The sequence below is a fragment of the Pristis pectinata genome, chromosome 7 (assembly GCF_009764475.1).
Source record: "Pristis pectinata isolate sPriPec2 chromosome 7, sPriPec2.1.pri, whole genome shotgun sequence".
Classification (NCBI taxonomy): Eukaryota; Metazoa; Chordata; class Chondrichthyes; order Rhinopristiformes; family Pristidae; genus Pristis; species Pristis pectinata.
The window spans coordinates 65,995,615-66,005,440 of NC_067411.1; the positions used below are offsets into that span (position 1 = coordinate 65,995,615).

General features: G+C 39.9%; 1 non-coding gene across 1 annotated transcript; it reads right to left on the reverse strand.

The window, feature by feature from the left end:
• Positions 1–7,878: 7,878 nt before the first annotated feature.
• Positions 7,879–7,943, reverse strand: LOC127572992 (small nucleolar RNA SNORD98). The gene has a single exon (XR_007956733.1). It is a non-coding gene; the product is annotated as a small nucleolar RNA SNORD98 (small nucleolar RNA).
• Positions 7,944–9,826: the final 1,883 nt, after the last annotated feature.

Sequence of the window (9,826 nt, forward strand, 5' to 3'; positions counted from 1 at the left end):
CAATTTTGTAGAATTTAAATTAGTTTTAGTGTAACTATTAAATTACTAAACTAGTCTCCACGTCATTGGACTGCCTCTGGATTACAAGCTCAAATCCCACTATAAACAAATTTAAATTCTGCAGTTGTTAATTAACAATTTTGAAACAAATAGCAAATGCACTCTTAACTATAAAACTACCAGATTTAAAGGAAATATGAACCTGGTGGGCTTTTTAAGGAAAGCAGTCTGTTGTCCTTATCCTATCTGGTTTATAATGCAATTCCTGATGCAGAGGATTGTGCTGGCTCCAAATTGCCCTCTGAAAGGATTAGGCCGTTTGTTTTTTTAAAAAAAATCAAACCACTCTAAACAAACTTCAAGCAGTTCAAGGAGAATCCTCTTCACCAAGTTACCAAAGGAAATTAGAAGTGGGTGATAAATGTTGGCCTAGCCAGATATGCCAACATCCCACTGAAAAATGAACAAGTTATTAATTAATTTCTCAGGTTCAAGGCATTGCTGGCCAGGCCAGCATTTATTACCTTTCCCTAGTTGTTTGTGGGTAGGTGTTGGTGACGCACCTTCTTGAAATGCGGCATTCTTCTGGGTGAGGTTTATCCCACAGTGCTTGTTCGGTAGGAAGTTCCAGGATTTAGACCAAACAATGGAGGAGGAACAATGATATATTTCCCCAGTTTGGAATGGTGTGCAACTTGGAGGGGAACGTGCAGGAAATAGTGTTCCAATATGCCTGCTACCAATATCCCCGTGTGTGGTAGAGGTTGCAGGTTTGGGAGGTGCTGTTGGTGTGGTCTCAAGTGACTAGAGTTGATTTTGTAGAGGCACATACTGCTGCCACCAGAAGTGGAGGGAACAAGTGTGCAGAGTGGCAAATTGGATACCAATCAAGCAAGGCTACTTTGTCCTGGATTGTGACAAGCTTCACTGTTGCTGGAGTTGCATTAGAACCATAGAACAATACAGCACAGAAAACAGGCAATTTGACCCTTCTAATCTGTGCTGAAACGTTATTCCACTAGTCCCACTTCCCTGCACCCAGTCCATGACCCTCCAGACCTCTCCCGTCCATATATCTATCCAATTTATTCTTAAAGCTTAAGAGTGAGCCCACATTTACTACATCAAATGGCAGCCCATTCCACACTCCCACCACTCTCTGAGTGAAGAAGTTCCCCCTAATGTTCCCCCTAAACCTTTCCCCTTTCACCCTAAAGCCATGTCCTCTCGTACTTATCTCTCCTAATCTAGGTGGAAAGAGCCTACTTGCATTAACTCTGTCTATGCCTCTCATAATTTTGTAAACCTCTATCAAATCTCCCCTCATTCTTCTACGCTCCAAGGAATAAAGTCCTAATCAGTTCAATCTTTCCCTGTAACTCAACTCCTGAAGACCCAGCAACATTCTAGTAAATCTCCTCTGCACTCTTTCAATCTTACTGATATCCTTCCTATAATTAGGTGACCAGAACTGCACACAATACTCCAAATTTGGCTTCACCAGTGACTTACACAACCTTACCATAACATGCCAACTCCTATACTCAATACTTTGATTTATGAATGCCAGGATGCCAAAAGCCTTCTTTACAACCCTGTCTACCTGTGACGCCACTTTCAGGGAATTATGTATCTGAACTCCCAGATCCCTTTGTTCCTCCACACTCCCCAGTGCCCTACCATTTACTGTGTATGTCCTACCTTGATTTGTCCTTCCAAAATGCAACACCTCACACTTGTCTGCATTAAATTCCATCTGCCATTTTCTGGCCCATTCATTCAGGCTAGTGGAGAGCATGCCATATATCCCAACTTGTACCTTGCAGATTGTTGAAATATCTTGAGGCATCAGGAGAGTCTCTCACCATAGGATATTCAGCCTTTAACCTGCTCATTTAGACACTATTTATGTGGCTGCACCAGCCAAGCTTCTGGACAATGATGATATCCAAGATGTTGATGGCAGCTGGCTCAGCGATAGCCATGTCTTTGAACATCAAGGATTAATGGTTAGACTCTTGCTGTAGGTGCTTGTGGCCCAGCACTTTTGTGACACAATATTAGTTCCCAATTATCAGCCCACATCTGAACATTGATAGGTCTTGTTGCATGCAGGCAACAGCCGTTTCATTGGCCCAAAGTCATGAATGGAATTGAACATTGTTAAATTATTGGTAACTCAATGATGGAAGGAAAATCATTCATGACACAGTTGAAGATGGTTGGTACCAGAACAATGCCTTGAGAAAACCTTGCAGTTGTGTCTTGGGATTGGGTTGATTGGCCTCCAGCAACCATCATCCTTTGTGCAAGGCAAGGGTCCGTCCATGGAGATTTATTCCCCACTGACTGCAGTTTTACCAGGGCTCCTATATGCTGCACTTGGTCAAATGCTCTTGTAAGGTCAACTCTTGAACACTTTAGTCCATGTATCGAACGAGGACATGGTGAGGTCTGAAGACAAGCGTTCCTCACAAAAGCTAAAACATGAGCATTGGTGAGCAATTTAAATGGTGAATAAATGCCAATTGAATACACTGTCGATGAAATCTTGCGTTACTTTGCAGATCATTGAGAGTAGACTGGTTGGAACTAAAGGCATTGATCTGAAGCGTTAACTTTCTCTACAGATTTTGTCCAACCTGCTGAATATTTAAAGCATTTCGATTTTTATTTCATTTCTCCATCTGCAGTTTTTGCTTTCAAATTAAATGTAATAGCAGATCCAAATTCTGTATAGTACATAGATGGGGAGGAGTAGCAAGCCAAAGGTGGATACTGGGGATAAGATGTTTATTTGGGTACAAACTAAAACCAGCAACAGCGAAACCCAGTCCAAGCCTGAAGAATGTTTTTGATACCCAATTTGAAACTGACCCCAACACATTATCACGTTGTTCAATCCCATTAAGGTTGGGACAGGTAGCAGACTCTAGAGGGAAGCACTCCTGCAGTAACTCAGGATTATGCCAGTTCATCAACTTTCACTGGGATTATAGAGTCATGGAGACATACAGCATAGAAATAGGGCCTTTGGTCCATGCTATCCACCAAAAATAGCTATCTATACTAATGCCATTTTTTTTAGCACTTGGGCCTCAGACTTCTGATTTAACAATTCAAGTGCTCATCCAAATACTTTTCAAATGCTATTGGAGTCTCTACCTTCACCACTTTCTCATGCAGTGAGTTTGAGGACAACCACCTTCTGGGTGGGAAAAATAATTCCCAGATCCCCTGTAAACCTCTTACCCCTAACCCAAAACCTGTACCCTCTGGTTTTAGATACCTCTGCAATGGCCATCTATCCTATCAATACCCTTCATAATTTTCTATACCTTTATTATTAGGTTCCCTTCTCACCTTGACCTCTTCCACTCTAATTTCATCCTTTCGCCCAAGACCATTCTCATCCCCAGCAACAACACTACTTTTCATGTCATTGGTGAACACACTAATCATACCTCCTGTATTCTGTGTTTTTAAATATACTTGGGTGCAAAAGGCTCAGCACCTATCCCAGTGATACACTGCTGGATCTCTGCACACACTGGCCCCAGGCCACTCCGTTTACCCATCTGTCTCACTCAGGGCTATTTAAGGAGAGCACAGTAGTTAGTGCTGATGCCTCACAGCTCCAGAAACCCAGGTTCAATCTTTATTCTATGTGGGGCTGGCATGCTCTGTGACCGTATGGGTTTCCCCAAGTGCTCCAATTTCCCCTCACATCCTGGTTCATTGGTCAATGGGCTACATGGACACGAGAGAGAAGTAGCTGCAGGGCTACAAGGGGAATAGAACCAATGGGATGCCGGCATGTCCCCAATGGGCTGAATGGCCTCCTTCTGCGATGCAGAGGTAAATACCAAAGATGTACTCCTAGCCTCAGTTCCTCAGGATATTTCCTGACTTAGAGTAGACAGACCCCTTCCTGGACACAACGTACCCAAAGTAAAATAAAATTGCAATTCTCTTTTTAAAGAAAACTATAAAGAGTGTCTTCAATCGAAGGACATTTTCCTTTCCAAATCCAAACTGACCCAAGACTCATCACACATTGTCTGATTTAGTTGGCCTTGGGTCAGGTAGCCCAGCTCTCATAGATGAGATATCACTTACAAGGATATTCAGTTACAGTTGGATAGATAAGAATGAAACCAACCAAGGGCACTCCAGCAAAATGGATAACAACAGAGACATACCAAACCAGCACAGTGTTGAGAGTTAATGTGGGGGTATAATACAGTTACATTCAGAGAATGTTTAGTGATTTTAGCAGGGTTCTCTCTGGTACTGTGGAAGAACACTGCAACACACACACACACACACACATCTATTGTAACATGCAAACAGATTGCTTGGTCCAACTAAGCAATCTTTTCTACACATGACTTGTCATCCTTATCACAAGTTCCCAACCTATTTCTTTTTTGTTGCATCATCCCCCACCTGACCTTCCTTGAACTGCCTATCTGACCTAGGTCTTAAAAGCTAATGTGGTCTCTGTTTTAATGATTAACTCTGGCACACATTCCACAGGCATGTGACAAAGCTTCTCTCCATTCCAGATCTCCTGCATTTAAACTTGTAACCACAGGTACTACCTCAGTTTTATAAACCTCCATAACATTGTTCCATTTTCTCCTCTGCTCTAATGACAGCTCCAAATATTTCTAAACATTTTCTACTTTTTCATCATAATATTGTAATGAATCTGTTCTGCTCTTTTCTGCACCCCATTGCCTCAGCAAGCTTCCTATGATGTGAAGGCCAATATTGTACATAGTATATCGATAATTATATTAAAACTTGAACCTTAGTTTCCCATTAGAGTTTAAATTTGACTTCTTTCCCAAGAACCTGGAGAACATTATGCTTGCTACAGCCTACTCACCAAAAGAAATTCACACAAACAAATTCAGATCTGGAAGACAAGAGAGTAAAAAGAGAGGTAGGAGGCTCAAATAAAAAGAAAGCAGCTGTGCATTTTAATGCATCATTAACTCTCACAATCCTTTCAGAAAATCCCAATGAGGTACTTTTGAAATATTGTGTCACAACTGTAATGTAGGAAACACAGCACCAAGTATGAACACAGCAAGCTCCCATAAAGAACAATGGGATAATGAAGTAATAAATCAGTTCAAATGCTGTTGATTAAAGAATGGATATTGGCCAGGGTTAACTCCCTTGTTAATCCCTTACGTTCATTGGAGGGAATAGATAGGACTTCAGTTTTAAGGTAAAAATGGAATAGATCAGGTCCATTCATTAAGACCTGGCTGATCTTTCACTTCAGTGCCACTTTCCTGCATTATTCCTCTTTCTGTTTCCCAAATATCCAAAAATGTCTAGATCTCAGCTTTGAATAAACTTAATGATTTTGACTGTACAGTCCTCCAGGATAGTAAATTCCAAGGATTCATCAATCCATAAGACGACATTTCTCATCTCAGTCCTAACTAGCGTACACCAGTTCCTTGATTCCCTGGATCTAGACTTCTCAGCTCCCTCCATCCACCCTGGAAGAATTTTAACATCAAGATTTCCCCTTATTCTTCCAAACTCTAGTGCACACAGGCCAAGTCTACTCAATCTCTCTGCAAACACAGCTTCCCTGCAATTGGTCTGATGAATATTTGCAGCACACTTCCATGGATAATACATCCTGTGTTAGGTTTGGAGACCAAAATTGCACACAGTATTCCAGATCCAGACTCTCAAAAGGGCCTATACCATTTCACTCGGACTTCCTTACAACTATATTGAATGCTCCTGCAATAAAAGACCAATATACCTTTCACTTTCCCAGTTGCTAAGTATACCCGCATGTTGATCTTCACTAAGTTCTACACAAGCACACTTGGGTCCTTTTGAGCATCAGGCCATCTCTACTAATTTAACAACAGACTGCTTTTCTGATTTGTGCACCAAAGTGGATGACCTCACATTTTACTCATTGTACTCCATCTGTCATGTTGAAGCCCATTCACTCAGCTAGTCTTTATTCTCTTGAAGCTTCCTTGCATCCTTATTACAACTAACCACTTAGTGTCATCAGTAAACCCGGAAATGTTACATTTAGTCTCCTTAGCCAAATCCTTGATATTGATTGCAAATAGTTAGAGTCCAAGTACCATCCTTGTAGTCACAGCCTGCCAACCCAAGGAGGACCTTTTATTCCTACTGTTTTCTAGCTATTAACCAACTTAATGCACAGTCAAACATTACCCCCTCCAAACTTATTCCCCAACCTCCTGTGTGGGATCAAATGCTTTCTGAAATTCCAAATACAGGCAACCCTCACATTACAGCTGTTCAGGTAATGGAAATTTGCACTTACAGAATTCGTACCAAAAATAGTCGATATGTGGAATTGAAAAAAAAATCACACTTCCAAAATTTGTGAAAAAAATTAAATAAACAAAATTTTCCAACTTGTATTTCTTGACACAAGTGCAGAAGACATGGCTTCACATTATGGAAAATTGTGATATGGACTGTTTTCTAGGAATACAACCCTCAAAGTGGAGGCTGCCTGTATTTACTGGTTCCCCCAAGTTAATCTGCTGGATACAAAGAACTCGAATGGAATAATCAAACAAGATTTACCTTTCATTAATCCAGGCTAACTCTGTTGACTTCCATTAATTTATTTGCATGGCTGTCTTTTATTACATCCTTCATTATACATTCCAACATTTTTCCTACAACAGATGTTAGGCTTACAACTCAGTAGTTTCCTCTTTTCCTCCCTCCCTCTTTCCTTCAATAGTGGTATTTGCTATTTTCCAGTCCACTGGATCAACAAAGTTTAGACAATGATAACCAAGGGATATTTCATCTCCACAGCCACCTCTTTCAAAGCATTAGGATGGTCAATCATCATGTTAGAGTCAGAGAGGCACAGCACAGAAACTGGTCCTTGGGCCCACCACATCCATGCCAACATTTTTGCCCATCTATATTAATCCTATTTGCCCACATTAGGACTGTATCCTTCCATTCCTTGCCTATAAATGTCTGTCTAAATGTCTCAACGTAGTGATGGCATCTGATTCCACTGCCTCCTCTCATGGAACGTCCCAGATCTCAACCACTCTGTAAAACTTACCCCACAAATCCCCTTTTAAAGCTCCTTCCTTTCACCTTAAACCTATGCCCCCTTGTTTTTGATGCCCATATTATGGAAAAAAAGATTTTGACTTCTACCCAATCTATGCCAATCATAATCTCATACACTTCTATCAGGTTGCCCCTCGGCCTCCTTTGCTCCATGGATTTATCAACTTGAGCTCACCAACTTCTCCAGTGTTTTTAACGCCCAGTACCTTGTTCAGTTCCTTATCCTCTGTGAACCCTTGGTTCTCTAATATTTCTGGCAGGTTTTTTTTGTGACTTTTGTTATGAACTAGTGCACAAAGTAGTTGCTTAATTCTTCTGTTGTTGCCTTCCCATTATAAATTCTTCCAGCTTTCACCAAGGGACTTACGCTTACATAAAAATGAAAAGCTTAACAAGGATTTCTATAGAAATTCTTAATATTCACTTTTAATGTTTCTCACCAGTCTGCTGTCATATTCTCTCTCCCACCCCACCCTAAAATAACCAAGCCCTCCCTTGCCCACTTCTGAAGTGCTCAAAATCCTTGGGCCTACTGCTATTTCTAGCAACTTCCTTGGATGAATGCCATCTTAAAAATGTTGTCAAAGACAATTCACATCTCATCTAATGGCATCATCTCTCACACTACAGCCTTCCCTCAGTACCACAATGGAGTGTTGTTCTAGATTTATGGATTTCTTTCCAAGGCTCCAAAGAAAGGATAATCAACATCTGCCACTATGCTAATTGATTTCTGTGGAAAACTCAAGATATGGGTTCAGTGAGCTTTCTTCATCACTGGATTTTCAGCAATGGAATAGGATAACACATCATAACCCAAAGAGTCCACAGAAAACACCTTTCTTTAAATACACTTTTTTTTTCTGCATCCTTTTAAATCAACTGTACACTCAAACCTAAAGGATTAATGATTAACCTGCATTTGCTGTAGAGCTGATGGCATCATGCATCAATTAAACATAACTATTTGGTTACCAGCCATCCAAAGGGAGAGAAAGTATAAAGTGTCTCTATATGGGCATCCAGTGATTGATATTCTAATTTAGTTTCAACATTGCAATCACATTGTTAACAATGAAAAATGGCAAGCATTTTATGTTGCCATCTGAAATGAATGGATTTTCAGGAGTGATTAGGCAGCTTCTATTAAAACCTTGAACACCCCATGATCAAGTGTTTCTAAAAAGATCTATTAAACTTCACTACTAACCAAATCTATTTCAACCTTCTGTTCTAGAGATTTATCAAGTACAGAAATTGAACACTCCTCCAAGCAGTTTCAGTTATAACACTCTGACTTAAAACCACTGAGTCATATTGCCATACAACATTGAAGACAAAACTAAATGTTTTGAACAGTAAAGCTACGAGCCTCAAAAGCAAAAGTGAAAGTGTCCAGAAATACACACAAGTTCACCTTTTTATGTAGAAAATTTCTCTTGTTAATTTTAATGAAGTGTTAGCAATAACACTACTATTGGAAACTATGGTAACGCTACTAGTCATCATTACTCTATACATTAGGCATACTAATGGGCAAAGGTTTCTCTGCTTTTCCAAACAGCTCCATCAGTGCCACTTATGCATCTAACAAAACCAATAATCACATAACACAAGTGCATTGCAATTTCCAAAACAGTATACGTGCACAAAACATTCTACTGAATTGTAGTTTCACTATTTGAAAGTGTAGAATTTGTTACCTCTATGTAACTGTGGCACAAATGTAGGATTTTGACCAAGTTTCCTCACGGATCATCCATCTGTAACATAGTGGAAAGATCAATGCAGGATTGTTGAAACAATAACAACATCAACAAAAACTACTCTGAATCCCACTGATCCAAGAAAATCCCGTAGCAGGCAGGAAATAGATTTTCAAGCCAGTTGCTTGGTTACCAGGGATTCTACATCAGGGTCTTGAGCTCAAATTCTAGGCTGATACTGGATTACATGACTGAGGTTTACATGCTCTGGTTCAGAATTTAAACAAAAGGCCCCGTCTTCCCCCTTGCATAAATATAAAACAAATCTCAATACACTATTTTAAAAGGGTGTAGAGAAATTGATAATATATTTATCCCTCAAGAAACAGATCAAATGACTCACGAGTCATTTGCACATTCCCATTGTGTGGAACTTCTCTGCATTAACCCGGTTGCCATATTTTCTGCATAACAACAATGGTACTTCCAGGTGGTTCATTGATAAGGCCATTGGGGACACTCCAAGGTTGTGAAAGGTTATTTCAGAGAAGCCTGGCCTCCTTTGAAGACTTTGATGCATCAATTTATTTGACTTTTTATATAAAACATTGATTTTTCTATATGGAATGGAGAGAATTTTGAAAAATAATTAGATCTTTCAACCTGTTAAAGAGAATTTCTTTTCCTCCAACTACACCAGAGATGAGAGCTTTTACAAACTGAGGTACTGAAAATCAAGTTAATAGGTCAACTGGATTAAAATATAGTCTATAATTTTCCCAGGCTAAGAAGTTTGATGTCACTCCAAAAATTCTTGCCAAACTCCGAGCAGAGATCGTTGAAAATGTTTCAAAGTGCAGAGACACGATAAAACAAAGAATGTCGTGCTTTTGCACTAAAACAAATCAGTGAAAGAGCTTCAAATAGGAATGAAAAGGGAAGAGACTTTGTGTGAGAAGTTCCTTTATGTCACACTGCATTTCTGTGTATATATA